Source organism: Palaemon carinicauda, chromosome 18 (genome assembly GCF_036898095.1).
Source record: "Palaemon carinicauda isolate YSFRI2023 chromosome 18, ASM3689809v2, whole genome shotgun sequence".
NCBI lineage: Eukaryota > Metazoa > Arthropoda > Malacostraca > Decapoda > Palaemonidae > Palaemon > Palaemon carinicauda.
In genome coordinates, this window is record NC_090742.1 from 36,855,119 (window position 1) to 36,870,880 (window position 15,762).

Genomic DNA, 15,762 nt, shown 5'->3' on the forward strand with positions numbered 1-15,762 from the left:
CCCTGAGTTTATTGCTAAGACTCAGAACCCGGGAGTAGCAGATCCCCGATTCGACTCCTTCCGGATTTCTAGTCTCCGTACTGTAACAGATGACCCAGACCATCTCTTACTATGCCCAGTAAGGAGTTTGAGGCTGTACCTCAAGAGAACAGCCGCAGCCCGTCCTTGTGTGCCAGCACTATTCGTCAGCACAGGAAGGACTAAGAGGAGGGTAACCAAGAACACCATCTCAGCATGGATTCGCAGGGTCATTGACCTTGCACTGAATCCTGACCCTCCTCCGTCACGTAGCCCCGGAGCACATGATGTCAGGGGCATAGCTACGTCCCTGGCCTTCAAAAGAAATTATTCAGTGACGCAGGTTCTTCAAGCTCGGGTGTGGAAACGTCAAAACACGTTCACATCCCACTACCTGCAAGACGTGACCCACAGGAGACTCGATACGTTTTCTATCGGTCCTGTGGTGGCTGCACAACAGCTGGTTTAAAACCTCAAGCTCCTTATTGGACAAGTAGCAGAAGGTTGAGGGCATTGTTACCCGTTGTTAGTCTGCATGAATGAAAAGGTTTGACTGGCTCTTATTCTATTCTTCATCATCCCCTCTCTTGGGGAAAGCAGCATCCTGGGTTCTCTGCATAGCTGACCTCAAACCACTGCAGGTATACCATGCTCCCTTGTGTACCTAATATTAAGATTGATACTGTTGCTTCCTCATACCCTGACAAGGTTATATTGGCAAAGTTCTAGTGCACAATTTTCCATCTAAAGAACTTCGGAACAACTTTCTAGGACGAGTCACACTTCTACATACCTTCACACACAGCTTGTGTAGGCCGCAACTTTGCGTAGCAAGGTTTTAGTGAGGTGCAGGAGCTCCTTATTTCTTGAGTGCAAACACACTCAAATAAGGAGCCCCCGGGTAAAGCCAAAAAGCCAGATTGGCTGGGATGTCCACCCTTTCTAATGGGTGAGTCACTCCTATTAAATAGTGTGGTTTGTATTCCAGTTACGGAAAAAATGACAAATTCGTAGATAATTTGTATTTTTCCTAACTATACAAACCTTAGCTATTTAACCAAACTTGCCTGCCAGCCCTATCCCCCTTGAAGTCCTACCTCCAAGCAAAGTGAGCTCAATCACAGGTGTGTGAGGGGGAGTGGTAGCAAGCTACCCCTCCCTAACCCCCGCTAACTAGCGGTGTGGGTAGTTAACCCTGGTTAGAAATTAATGGCTCGTCATTTCAGCTACGCCGAAAGTAATACCCCTATTAAATAGCTAAGGTTTGTATTGTTAGGAAAAATACAAATTATCTACGAATTTGTCATATTTTTGGTGCTGTGATCAGATCAGCTAGGTTATATCAGTGAGGTAATTCTGTGAAAGTGAATGGTCATATAGTGGGATAATATTGTGAAAATGAATATGGGCTGACTACGGACTATGCAGATTTGATCAGCTTTATTTGAATGTAAACAATGCATGAGATTATAATTTGGTATTTGTTCCCGTATTAACAAACCCGTTATTTATGTGGATATTCTTTCAGCTACAGCTGGAGGTAGCCATTAGACTTTTAAATGCGAGGTGGGAATGGCTGGAGGGTACCCAGCTGCCTCTATATATACTCTTACAGCAGTGAGACGTCACTTTTTTTTTTGGCTCATTGATGCTCGGATGTGTCCGCTCTCCTCCTGCCTGTCATTGGACTATTTAATTTGTTTGCTTTCTCTTTTCGAGTGTGAGTGTCCTTCTTCTACGATCGCCTTCATCATGTGTAGATGTCCAGGGCAAGAGGGTGCCGTCATGACGTCGTTGGAGACTGACCCGTAATCTCTGTGTCCTGCATATCGAGGGCATCGTTGCGAGTAGGGCTCACCCTACAAGTGTAGGGAGTGGTCTGCCTTCCAATGGGAGAGGTTTGGAAGGCACAAGAAGAAGAAGGCTGAGCACGATCGTTCTCGCTCAAGGCGAGTGGGACGTGTTCTTCTTCTTCCAGTACCCCCAAATCACTTTCTAAAGCTCCTTCTCGTGCTCGCCTCTCTAGGGGTGCGCGAGCAGGAACGCAGATCACTCATCTTCCGGGCAACCTCAGGGTACTAGAGAAGTTGTTGCTTCCCCTAGAGTAGCACCTTCTCCTCCAGTCGCTGGCGACCCTTTTTCCCTTGCTGATTTATTCCAGGTGTGGTCGTCCTTAGGAATTTCAGGATCCCCTTCGAAGGAGGAGCTGCAGTACCTTCTTCGGCATGGTGCCACGAGGGAACCCTCTCCGGAGCCGTCGATATCTCACGCTCTGGAGATGTGCAAGGCCATCTGTCGACTTCCCCTGGCCCTTCCACATGTGGATGAAGAGATTGTTCGCCTCGTTGGCGACCCTCTACTGACGACGAATCCTCTCCACAACCTGGGACCTCTTCGTCCTTTATCCGCATCCTTCTGTTTCTTCCTAAAGGAACCCTCAGGTTGCAGATGTTAATCTTCCTGGAGTCAACGCGCCTTCCGTTAGCAGTGTTAAGGGACGAGCAACACTGTCACCACACCCTTCTAGGACTTCTTCCCCTGATCGTTGCTCGCTACGATCGGAAGAGCGTAATGATTGTAGGTCATCACGTTCAGGGCGTTCTTCTCCTACAAGACGCTCATGCTCTAGAGCTTCGCGCTCACGAGACTGTAGGTCTCAACACTCTCTCGAAGACGTTCCTCTTCACAAGGATGAGACTCGCGATCGTGATCTTCATGATCACGATTCAGGTCTAGACCCAGGTCCTGATTCTCGCCTTCTAGGTCGTCCAGATCTAGTATACGGGCCTGGTACGTACTCATGTTTGTGGGGATGACGCTCGCGATCACGAGGCCGGTGTTCGCAAGAGCGATGTGCGTTTCATGAGATAGGTACTCGTGACGTTCACTCCGTTCTGGAACGAGAGCTTGACGCCCGCGTTCACGAACATCAAGACCACGAACCGCGCATTCACAATCAGGGTATAGGCGTTCCTTGTCTAGAGGTAGAGGTTGGTGTACATGCAGCACATCAACGTGTAGCCCCTCAGCCACCAAACGACCTTGGATTGAACCTGACTATGAGCATGACCACTCCTCACCCAGGCATCCAGCTAAACCGTAAGTGCCTTTCGAAGCCTGGGGAGTCTTAGCCAAGTATTCGCCTGCGTGATGCTTGGAGACGCGTCCTGATGCGGCGTGTTCTCCTTCTAGTGTAGTTCCTCCGCGAAGGCCTACTTTACCGACTTCGTCGGTCTTAGGTGCTACCCTTAGGCAGCAGGAAGTTGTTAGACCTTCCTCTTCATCGGTGGCTCCTAGAAGCGCTCCTGTTGCGACTCACAAATCGCTTCCGTTGGCACGTGATTCTCGTGATTTCGCATGCGAATCTCTTGAATTCGCGAGCAAATCGGGAAATTTCGCGCTCATGTCGTGAATGGAAGTGTCGGGATTACGAGCAAGTGCGAACCCAAAACCTTCCGTGTCTTGTTGGACAAGTAGCAGAAGGTTGAGGGCATTGTTACCCGGTTTTAGTCTGCATGAATGAAAAGGTTTGACTGGCCCTTATTCTTTTCTTCATCATCCCCTCTCTTGGGGAAAGCAGCATCCTGGGTTCTCTGCATAGCTGACCTCAAACCATTGCAGGTAAACCATGCTCCCTTGTGTTCCTAGTATTAAGATTAATACTGTTACGCCCCCATACCCTAATGAGGTGGTATTGGGAAAGTCCTAGTCTACAAGTTTCCATCTAAAGAACTTCAGAACAACTTTCTAGGACGAGTCACACTTCTTCATACCTTCACACACAGCTTGTTTAGGCCGCAGACCTTGTCTAGCAAGGTTCTAGCGAGGTGCAGAGACTCCTTATTTCTTGGGTGCTTACACACTCAAATAACAAGCCCCCGGGCAAAGCCAAAAGCCAGACTGGCTGGGACGTCCACAGTTCCTAATTGGTGAGTCATCCCTATTAAATAGCGTGGTTTGTATTCCAGTTACGGAAAAAATGACAAATTCGTAGATAATTTGTATTTTTCCTAACTATACATACCTTAGCTATTAACCAAACTTGCCCGCCAGCCCTATCCCCCTTGAAGTCCTACCTCCAAGCAAAGTGAGCTCAAGCACAGGTGTGTGAGAGGGGGGGGTAGCAAGCTCCCCTACCCCCACTAACTAGCGGTGTGGGTAGTAAACCCTCGTTAAAAATTAATGGCTCGACATTTAAGCTACTCCAAAAGTAATACCCTTATTAAATAGCTAAGGTTTGTATTGTTAGGAAAAATACAAATTATCTACGAATTTGTAATTTTTTTGACAATGCCACGTCATGATTGGTCTCCTCAAAAAACACCCACTTCGATCACGCCATGGAAACTTTTAGAACAAATTTCTGATGCAATCTGGACCTCATGTTAGTCATAACAAAATTGGAGCAGGCCGCCATTGATGACATATTTCATGAACAAGGATATCACTCAGGCTCAGTTTCTCAAAATGTGCTGAATCTACTGATTAAAGCAATGAAATCTTGGACAAAACAAGATAGTTCCCTTATCGTTGCAGGCGCTCTTTGTCGAGGCTCAGTTTGTTTCCAAAATCCTGACAAGTGATGACAGCTTTGACCAAATACTATTGTAGTTGAATCTTGTCTCGCTGCTCACACCTTGGAAGATTTTAGTTTGTTTTAATAATATATCCCTTTAATAGTATTGTATCTGTCCATGACACAGCTTGCTGATCTCCAATTCGCCGATCACCAGTTGCCAGCTTCTCGTCCTCCGGTCGCTGATTTCCAGTTTGCCAATCACCAGCTTGCCAATCATTAAGTCGTCGATCGCTGATCATTAGCTCGTCGATTGCCGATCGTCAACTCACCAATCGCTAGCTTGCCAGTTGCTGGTCGTCAACGTGCTGATCTTCAGTTCGCCGATCATCAGCTCGCTGAACTCCAACTTGTCGTTCGCTAATCGCCTCAATGGCTAGACAATCTCAAGCTTCTTAACGATTGCACCGTTCGCCAATTAATGTTCTACAGCTCGTCATTTGTCATCTCACCGTTTGTCAACTTGTTCGCCAGCTTGCCAGTTGCTTGCTTGCCGTTCGCTGTTCTCCAGCTCGTGATCATCACAAAACCTGCTCAGGATCATCACTAGGCAGCTCTCTTTTAGGTTGCTGTTAGAACCAGCAACCACTTCCTGCATTCTATGGTTTAGACCTGGATACTTTGCCTTCCTGGGTAAAGACGCTTTAGGAACGATCTGTTCTGTCGAAGACCCTCACTTCAATGAAGCAAAGGCTTCCCAAGAGTCTCTCTTCAGAGACTACTCTTGTCTAGACAACATGGATCGTCTTCTCCTCTTTCATGGGCTTACGCTACTTTGGTAGCCCTCCCACGGAGAGTTGAAGGAGCTCTTCCCAAGAGTCTCTCTTCGGAGAGTACTCTCATCTAAATGACATAGATCATCTCGCTTCTCTCTCAGGGGCATGTGCTACTTCGGTAGCCCTCCGGCGTAGAGTTGAAGGAGTTAATGCAGATTTCCTACTGGAACCTAACCCAGCACCCTCCATCGATGACTGAGGTATTGCACGAGGTCTAACCTTGGCGCTTAATGCCCCAAAATTTGAAGAACCCGCATTCATGTAGCCACGTTTCTTAACTGAATCCGGCACGTTCGCGGACGTTCATCCCACATGAACGTACATTCTTCACCTAGACTTTGTTCTTAATACAGAATGGCTTACAAGCCGTGTGCCTCAATGACCAGGTGGCTGCTTCAGCTGCTACCTCCTCCCTTGTTTCACATATAGTATAGGACTACCTCGCAAGCTGACTTTGTGTGGATAATAGCTGCACTAGTTATGCAGTTTCTTGCAGCAAATCGGATCTTGGACATTGTTGTGGAGGTAGATTCCTTGAATTTGTTCCTCTCCCTGCATTGGGAGGTACAACCCCATGGGGCTACTGTCCTCCTCATTATTTTGTTCTTAGAGAATTGAATTCGGTGCTGTCTGATGTGACAGCTGTGGCAACTTAGTTGCTATAATTCAAATCAACCCTGGGATGGGTAACCTTATAGAACACCTGAGGTTGTCGGCATCTTGTGTTCTCCCTGTCTCCGTCATCATATTTGCCCTAAGACCTTCATGTGGGCACCTTCAGCCTCCATCCGCGAAATCATTTCCCGGAGAAACATTTTTGTTCGAAAGGACACCTTCCTTTCTCATCCTTGAGTGAGGTTTTTACAATAATGGAAAAACCCCTTCTACGAGCTTGAAGTACTTACCTCATGTTTTTTGCCAAGGACAGAGTCCACATCCTAGCCACAAGAGATACTCTCTTGTCTCTTCCATTCTCCTATAGGATGTGGGAAGCGGTCTCTCTTTTTCCTCGCGATTGGAACATCCGGTCTCATGGGAAGACGCGGTTCTTAAAGATACCGCTGAGCTTCTTCGGTCACTTCATACAGAAGTCTCCAATTTTAGCCATTCCTCTTGGAAAAAGTTGAATCATGAAACCCTGTCATGTGAGGGGAAGGCTTGCGATTATACAAACAGTTTGCCTATGGCTTCCTGTACAAGATCCCCCACTAGGACTAGTACTCCTAGTTCCCTTTCCAGGACATCCGTCTTCAGCCTGTTGTGTCGGGGAATGGTGCTTCAGTTAGCTAAGCACCGAAGGTTGTCACTGGGGTTTTTACCATAAGGTCAACTTTCCCCCCTCAGGATCGGCTTCATCTCCATAGATTTTGGACGATTGGCTGATTCTAACAGTCTCGAGCGCCACCGAGACATCTCGAGTTTCCCACAATCTGAGGATTGGAGTAATCTCAGGAGAGACCCGACTGTCATATCGAATACAGATATCCATAAACATGGTCATCAACCTTCAGAGACTTCTGCAGGTTCAATAAGACCACATCAGTCTCCATCAATTCCAACCTCTTCAGGAACAGCCAGATCCCAGGTTCTTCAGCACCAGGGATCTTCCTTACTTCTTGATAAGGAGGTTGGCAGATGAGAATCTCATCCAGGGAGTCACTCTCCTTGGTTTTCCTGGATTTAACATTTCCTAGGGAAGCCTCAAAGAAAGGGGAGGGGCCACATACGGTACTTCGCGTCCTTAGGTCTATAATCAGAGCATGAATGGTACCGTTTTAATCTCTTAAAAAGACAACATCTTCCCTCGGGAAGATTTGCCTGTGGTAATGGCAGTGATTCTCATTCACGGGAAACACTTCCTGCACCTACGTGGTCTCCCCTTCTGGGGATCCTGTTTACGGGTTCTGGAATTTATTCCAATTCATCCCACCTATGGAAGACTTCCTCAGCTAAGCCTCTGTTCAGAGGCCTTCCTTCGGGAAGCAGCACATATAACGACTGGAGAAAGCCTGCATTCACCTGTTAGGCTCCCTTTTTTGAGCAATTCCGCCACTGAATGGTCTCGTTGAGAGACTCGGCTAGCCCCTCAGACTTGCCTTGCTGGTAAGACTCGTCTTGCCTAAGAGATTCATCATGTCCAGTGATGAATCTGTAACATTGTAGAACCCATTGAGTACATCCTTTATGACTAGATGCTTTGTGGGGAGGATCGTGTAAGGTGCGTGTCTCTTCTTGAGGGCGCTAATCCAGTAATAGACCCTCAAAATTGCCATAGAGATGAAGGCCTCTCTTAGACTTAGGCGACACGAGGCCATTGCTCATTCCTCGAGCATCTTCAGACCATAAGGATATGCCATTCTCCCTCGTCTCTAATTATCGCTCTAAACAGAGTTTGAATCTACCTACCCATAGTCGGGTAATAAAGCCCCTTTACGGGGCACAGGTTTCTTCCTTTGGTCCCGGGGGTGCACCCTGACAACCTAGGATCCCTAGAAAGCAAATCTTCATGTGATCCCAAGGACAGATCTCTCCCGGTGTTACCCTTGACCATAGAGTAGACTTACCCTATGGGTTGCCCTTAACGTCTCTCACTTACGGCGAGGAACCAAGTAACATCTATCTTTTGTTCAGACAGCTCGAACCTCAGTTTCGAGCCCTCCGGACTGAAATCCTCCGTATCGTTATGAATGGCTATTACGCCAGTGATTAACTTTAGGTTATACCTCGAGGAAGATACAGTAGCTCGGCCCAAATATTCAGCTTGCTTCACCCAACCCTTGGAGGGTCAAAGGAGGCTCATCAGGATCTCGTTCGTGACTGGGACCCACTCTTCATGAAAGACTGCTTACGAAATTTTCAAGCTGCGAAACGAGATGTGATTATTTTTTAAGACTCACTTTACGAAAAATGTTTCACTTTAAGAAAAGAGATTTGCCAGCCAGGCCGAGTATAAAATAGTCACCCATCACAGAATTGAAGAAAATGGGTTTAGCTGCTGTAGTCTATAATAGGGGTAACTATAATAGTACAGTACATATGGAACTGTATATTTAGTATATGTACACTATTGAACTGTAGTATGTATTGTATTATTTTCCATTTATTATTACATTATGTTGTAATCACTACTTAATTTACAGGTATTAACATTTAGTTTTATGAATAGTACTTACCTGGCAGTTATATATATATAGCTGATATCTGTAAATCGGCAGAATTTTTCAAAACGAGGCAACCGCCTTGTGGTGGTTGGGAGGTAGGTGGTAACACCCGTCACAGGGTGGTCCAAGGAATCATTCCCATGTCTAAGACTTCAGTTCATCTCTGCCGGCTGGATCGAAAACATCGTCGGTCCACCATTGAGAGTTTTTCAAATCTTTTTCCCTTCTTCGCTTTTTTGGACTTCGTTTGGTGAAGTACACTGATTTAGGGTTTTGGCAATCGTGTTTTATTATTATTATTTACTTTGTTTATCATGAGTGATAACTTAATTTTCGTGTTTGTGCGAGTGATGTACTCTATGCAACATGAGGTTACCGAAAGTGTCGGTTGATCCTCACAGTTTGTATGCAGAAGTTTTGTTTGTGCACTATATTTTAGTTGCGAAGTTTTTAATCCTGATGACGGAAATACGTTCAGGCAACTCTATGACGTCACAGTCGTGTGATGTAATCTTCATGTATGTCTTGCAATTCTCTTTATTTGTTTTATGTAAAGAGTGGGAGGAATTCCACTTATATAAGTTTTTTAACTTTTAATGTAAAATTTTAAAGAAATGTTTGTCCATTTGGTGTTCGTTCTTTAAATCATCGATCTAATTTCATAATTAAATAGAACTAGCGTATGGTTAATTTGCGCTGTTACTCGTTACTATCGGTGCAGTCCCAACATGCCTTGGTAGCGTTCTTTTCGATATGGGAATTAAAGTGTTGGCTATTATTCTCCAACAACTAATTTATATGGAAATTCTAGTTTTAGTAGCTTTTTCATTTATATGTTCCTATTGTTTACATTTATATATATAGATACGTTATTGCTATATCTGTTCTTTGTATCATTACAACTCGCTTGTTTTTGAATTCCCTTTGAATTAATTGTGGATTACATTTGTTTTCCCTTTTTTCTGTTCATTTTAATCTTTAACGTATAACTTACCCGGCGTTTGTATGTAACTGCCGGGTAGGTATTTATGACATTTAATTTTACCGGTGGTTATATGTAACTACCGGGTGAGTGTCTTCAACATCTATTTTTCTTCTCAACTCTTGCCCGGTGGTTTTTTCTTTTTGTGACCGCCGGGTAAGTATGTTTGAAAGTTTATTTTATTATGGAAATGTCAGTTTTATATTCTATAAAAAATATTTTGTTACAGTTTATATAGCAAGTACTAGAGACGATTTTGCTTTCTCATTCAAGCCCGTGGCAGAAGAATAAGTTCTCTCACAACGGGCAGGACTAATTATGGTTTTTTGTGTAAGAGTTTAATAGTGCAAGTTTTCACTGCTAATTAGGCATTGGATTCTTTCAGCACAGGGACGTTGTTTTCCTAGCCTTAGACCTCTTCCAAGCTCCCCGGCCCATGGGAGAAGGAACGTCGATCGGCGAAAGGAAACGAGAGGCGTTAGCTCACGAGCAAACGCCCTCGCGAGCGTTCCTGTTAACGTTCCCAGAATGCTCGCCCTTGCCATGGTAAAGCAAAGAGCGTTGAACGTTAAGATTCTTACACTGCTTTTAGAATTTTGCATTGCATCACTTTTGATTTTAATGGCAATTCTTAAGTCATAGATATTCTCTGCTAATATCAATGCTTACAAACCATCATTGACTCGGTTTTTGTCCCAGAGCACCGGTCGGCCTTATGAACCCTCTGGTCGGAACCGAACGCGCCGAGCGGCATAGTGAATATCATTTTGCCTAAACGCTCGGCGCTAAGTATTTCAAGACAGGACGAATGCAGCCTCGTCTTTCAGGGCGAATGCAGCCTCGTCTTTCAGGACGAATGCTGCCTCGTCTTTCAGGACGAATGCTGCCTCGTCTTTCAGGACGAATGCTGCCTCGTCTTTCAGGACTAATGCAGCCTCGTCTTTCAGGACGAATGCAGCCTCGTCTTTCAGGACGAATGCTGCCTCGTCTTTAAGGACGAATGCTGCCTCGTCTTTAAGGACGAATACTGCCTCGTCTTTCAGGACTAATGCAGCCTCGTCTTGCAGAGCGAATGCTGCCTCGTCTGTCAGGACAAATGCAGCCTCGTTTTTCAGGGCGAATGCTGCCTCGTCTTTCAGGACGAATGCAGCCTCGTCTTTCAGAGCAAATGCAGCCTCGTCTTTCAGGGCGAATGCTGCCTCGTCTTTCAGGGCGAATGATGCCTCGTCTTTCAGGACGAATGCTGCCTCGTCTTTCAGGACTAATGCAGCCTCGTCTTTCAGGACTAATGCAGCCTCGTCTTTCAGGGCGAATGCTGCCTCGTCTTTCAGGACGAATGCAGCCTCGTCTTTCAGGACGAATGCAGCCTCGTCTTTCAGGACGAATGCTGCCTCGTCTTTTAGGACGAATGCAGCCTCGTCTTTCAGGGCGAATGCAGCCTCGTCTTTCAGGGCGAATGCTGCCTCGTCTTTCAGGACTAATGCAGCCTCGTCTTTCAGGGCGAATGCTGCCTCGTCTTTCAGGACGAATGCAGCCTCATCTTTCAGGGCGAATGCTGCCTCGTCTTTCAGGACGAATGCAGCCTCGTCTTTCAGGGCTAATGCAGCCTCGTCTTTCAGGACTAATGCTGCCTCGTCTTTCAGGACTTATGCAGCCTCGTCTTTCAGGACGAATGCAGCCTCATCTTTCACGGCGAATGCAGTCTCGTCTTTCGGGACGAATGCAGCCTCGTCTTTCGGGGCGAGTGCAGCCTCGTCTTTCGGGGCGAGTGCAGCCTCGTCTTTCGGGGCGAGTGCAGCCTCGTCTTTCGGGGCGAGTGCAGCCTCGTCTTTCGGGGCGAGTGCAGCCTCCTCTTTCGGGGCGAGTGCAGCCTCGTCTTTCGGGACGTGGGCAGCCTCGTCTTTCGGGACGTGGGCAGCCTCGTCTTTCGGGACGAGGTCAGCCTCGTCTTTCGGGACGAAGGCAGCCTCGTCTTTCAGGACGAGGGCAGCCTCGTCTTTTAGGATGATAGGACGATCGCCGCCTTGTCCTTTCAGGGCGACGCCACGTCTTATAAGCTCTCTGTCAAGGATGACTTTAGTGATCACTTTTCTCCTGTTGAATTGTTTGAGGTTAACAGAAGGAGAGGATCCTAAGTTCTGTTGCTCCATGTTCCCCACCCTCTGAGTTTTCACGTGGTCATTAATGGAGCTTTAAGAATATATTAATTTTTGTTTCTTAAAACAGAAACCTTTGATGACTAACAACAGTAGGATCCAGACTTTGCTACTTCTGGCGAGCCTGGGAGAGAGGAGCAGACCTTTGGTCCGTGTTTTTTCTGGGATGGATGCGAAATCTTTTTCCTAGTGAATCCTCCTTTGTTAGTTACTCCGATAAGACTTTTCTGCCTAACCGACTTTGCAACTTCAATGTCTCTCTTTTGGGAGAGGGAGTCTTTTGTCCGGTCCTGGACGTAAATGCTCTTTACGCCTTCGTTCAGAAGTCAAAGTCCTCCATGGAGACATCAAAATCTTTGGAGAAGAGGGGAGCAAACCTTTGGTCAGTACTTCTTCTGAAGGAGGATTACTTTTTCCTTTTATAGGGAAACCTCCTTTAGTTTTTAGCTACAACGATTCTCTCTCCCAGTTCTAGAGAGGAGTCTAAGTGGCAGGCTATGCAATCAAACTTTATCTGGGGTTTGTTTACAAGGAAGAATGGGTCAGTTTCGGGCGTGTGTTTTGATCTCAGCTCCGCCCCTCTCATGTTCACGTAACTTTTGCTTTATGTAGCGGAATGCTGCTCTCTGGAGAAATCAGAGCGTCCCTGTATCTTGATTTTATAGATAATGTTGAGCCTATCGAATAATTAGGTCTTCCTGTCAGCAAGAAGAGTCTCTTCTGACACCAGGATGCTCAGCACCTTGTCTTTTAGAACGTTCAGCGTCTCGCTCTGTTAACCTCTCGGCTCCACGTCTTACAGGACTTTTGGCACCACGTCTTACAGGACTATCGGCGCCACGTCTTACGGGACGATCGGCGCCTCGTCTTTCAGGACGCTCGATGTCAAAGTTCTAGCATGGGGCATGACTTAGAACATGAGAATCTAGGACTTCGTGATGACACTAGTCGAATCGTGTGTCGAGATCAAGGACGCCTTCGTTCTGATTTCTTGGATCTAGAAAGGAGGTTTGTTCTAGGGCAAGAATCATCGGGATAAACATGCTCAGCAGGAAGAGACTTGTTTTTCCCTTAGAATGGTCTCTCAACCCACAAGTCTGTCAGTCTCTGGATGTTGTGGGGCAGACCTGTATCAGACCTTTTTGCCTCCAACTGGAAGAAGAGGACCCCCTACTGCTGCTCCCTAGTCCCGGATGAGGAAGTTCTGGCAGTGGACTCCTTCCTGATGGATTGGACAGGGGTGGACATGTTTGCGTTGCCCCCATTCGAGATCATCAATCTGGTCTTCAGAAAATTCGCTCTCCTCGATTCGGGGCGAATGATCATAGCGGCTCCATTCTGGCCTGCTAGGGAATGGTTTTCGGAAGTGATGGGCATGTTGATGGACTTCCCAAGAAGACTTTGGCAAGTCTAGATCTTCTCAAACAGCCCCACTTCGAGAGGTATCATCTTACCCCCCTTGCTCTCAACTGACTTCCTTCAGACTGACTAGAAGCTTGTCAGATCTCGAGGCTTTTCGGCACAAGCGACGAAATCTATCGCCAGAGCAAGGAGGATCTCTTCACAAAGAGTCTACCGATCTAGGTGGGAGACCTTTAGAGCTTGGTGCAGGCGGCACAGGTTTCCTCATCCACTGCCTTTCTGAGCCAGATTGCAGACTTCTTTTTGTACCTCAGACAGGATGCTAAGCTGGCTGTATCTACCATCAATGGATACAGCAGTATGCTCTCCGCCATCTTTAGGCATAGAGGCCTAGAGTTGTCCCAAAATCAAGGTTTGCAGGACCTCATTGGGTCTTTTCAGGCGACGTAATAGGTACTCTTAAACCTGGATGTGGTGTTTAAGTTTCTGTGCTCCAAGAAATTTGAACCTATCTCGCTAGCCTCTCTTCGGGTTGTAGCAAAGAAAACCCTCTCCCTTATGACTCTAGCAAATGCCAAGAGGTCAGCGAAGTCCAGCCGATTGGGAAGAGGGTGAACTTCAATTAGGATAGGGCAGTTTGTGGCTTAAGGTTCATCTTTCTCGTAAAGAGCGAGAACCCTTCGTAACCCTGTCCTACGACGTTTGATATCATTAACCTCACGAACCTAGTGGGTCGAGAGAAGGAAAGACTCCTCTGCCCAGTTAGGTCCCTCAAGTTTTTTTTTTGGCTCACACTATGAACGTGAGCTGTGCATCCAACTTGTTTTGGTGTTCAGTGAAAGGTCCCCCAAAACCCGTCTAAGTATGCTTTGTCCTTTTTCCTGAGGGAGAAAATTAGGGAAGCCCACCTCTTATGTGAGGAGGAACACTTCGCCCTGTTGAAATTACGGGCTCACGAAGTGAGAGCCATTGCTACCTCTCTGGCATATCAGGAATATATGTTAGTTAGGCTATTCATGGATGCTATTTTCTGGAGGAGCAACTCTGTCTTCGCTTCTCATTAACTTAGAGAGGTGAGAGTAGACTTTGGCAAGTGCTATACCTTGGGCCCATACATAACTGCGGTTTCTGTATTAGGCAAAGGAGTTAATAACCCCACTCAACCTTGGTTTATATGCATGTATGAGGGTTTGTGTTTTTATGATGGTCTGTGGACTTCGTCTTGTGGTGCGGTTCCCTCAGTCTAGATAGATAGTTTATGTCTATGTTGCAGGGTTAGGTGGTTAGTTTGAGTAAGGTTGCAGTTTTTATTATATGGGGCGAAGATAGTTTCTGAAGTCTAGTCAAGTTGTTGGTCTTATCCCTTTGACAGACTTGATTGAGTTTTTTGCAGCTTTGCAGGCTTACTCCTGGATAACTCCTAAGGGAAAGCCACTCTAAAGGCTGTACCTTTGAATCAGCTACCTTAGCAGGCAAGGAATCAAGGTGTTTTTATCTCCTACAACTCTTTTGTTGTTTCCCCAACGATGTTTACTGTCTGTTTCCCTCCTCCAAATGTGTGAATCAGCTATATATATATATAACTGCCAGGTAAGTACTATTCATAGAAATGGAGTTTTTATGATAAAACAAAGTTTTATGAATACTTACCTGGCAGTTATATATATATTCTAAGGCCCACCCACCTCCCCTCAGGAGACAGGTCGGGCATAGATGAACTGAAGTCTTAGACATGGGAATGATTCCTTGGACCACCCTGTGACGGGTGTTACCACCTACCTCCCAACCACCACAAGGCGGTTGCCTCGTTTTGAAAAATTCTGCCGATTTAGAGATATCAGCTATATATATATAACTGCCATTTAAGTATTCATAAAACTTTGTTTTATCATAAAAACTCCATTTTAGGTATATTTAATGGTTCAAATGTATTTGGCTGTACAGTATTTCATTGTGGTTATACTGTAGCTTTATAATGAGATTTAATGTGGTGTTTTGTAGGGTTTGGAACGAATTAGGCAATTTGCGAGTGAAATGTGACTCATAACACGAAAAAATCACTTTACGAAAGCCACTCCAGGACAAATTAATTTTGTGTTGTGAGGCATTACCTTTGTAGTCATTGAATCCTTCTCCTTCTCCTCCTCCCCATAGAGGTGACCCAAAACTCATGACATTTTAGGGTGAAATTCACCCATAATGCTTACAAACAACTTCTTAGTGATGCAGGCCATGCTAATGGCATGGTGGAAGCATTTCTGACCTTCCCCTTCCTGCAAGATGTGAACACAGAAGCATGCAGATGTTCTCTATTACCCATGTGGTGGCTACACAATATAGGGTTTATAATACCTCAAGCTTCTTGATGGACAAGTAACAGATGGTGAGGGCAGAATTAACCAATAATAAGCTTGGGATGATTGACTAAGAAGGACTGGCTCTTTCTTTCTTTCATCTTCTCCCCCTCTACGGGTTAACAGCTCCTATAGTACTCTGCAAAGCTGAATGTCACTGTCTGCAGGTATAGCTGTTTCCCTTGTGTAACCTAGTACAGTACAGTATAGATTACGTGTACTATACTTGTTACTTCCACATACCCCTCTGGTGAGGTGGGAGTGGGTAATGTCTCGGGTTATTCCTTAGATTACTGTTTCTGAGAATGTGTTCCATAGACTAGTCCTACTGCTAGCATTACACATTCACCAAAATTGCTCAGGCTGCTAACCGTGCT

General features: G+C 45.8%; 1 long non-coding RNA gene across 2 annotated transcripts in view; it reads left to right on the forward strand.

Moving 5' to 3' along the window:
- LOC137657044 (uncharacterized) overlaps positions 1 to 15,762 on the forward strand; it is a 127,630-nt gene that overhangs the window by 25,818 nt on the left and 86,050 nt on the right. The gene's annotated exons all lie outside the window — the stretch shown is intronic.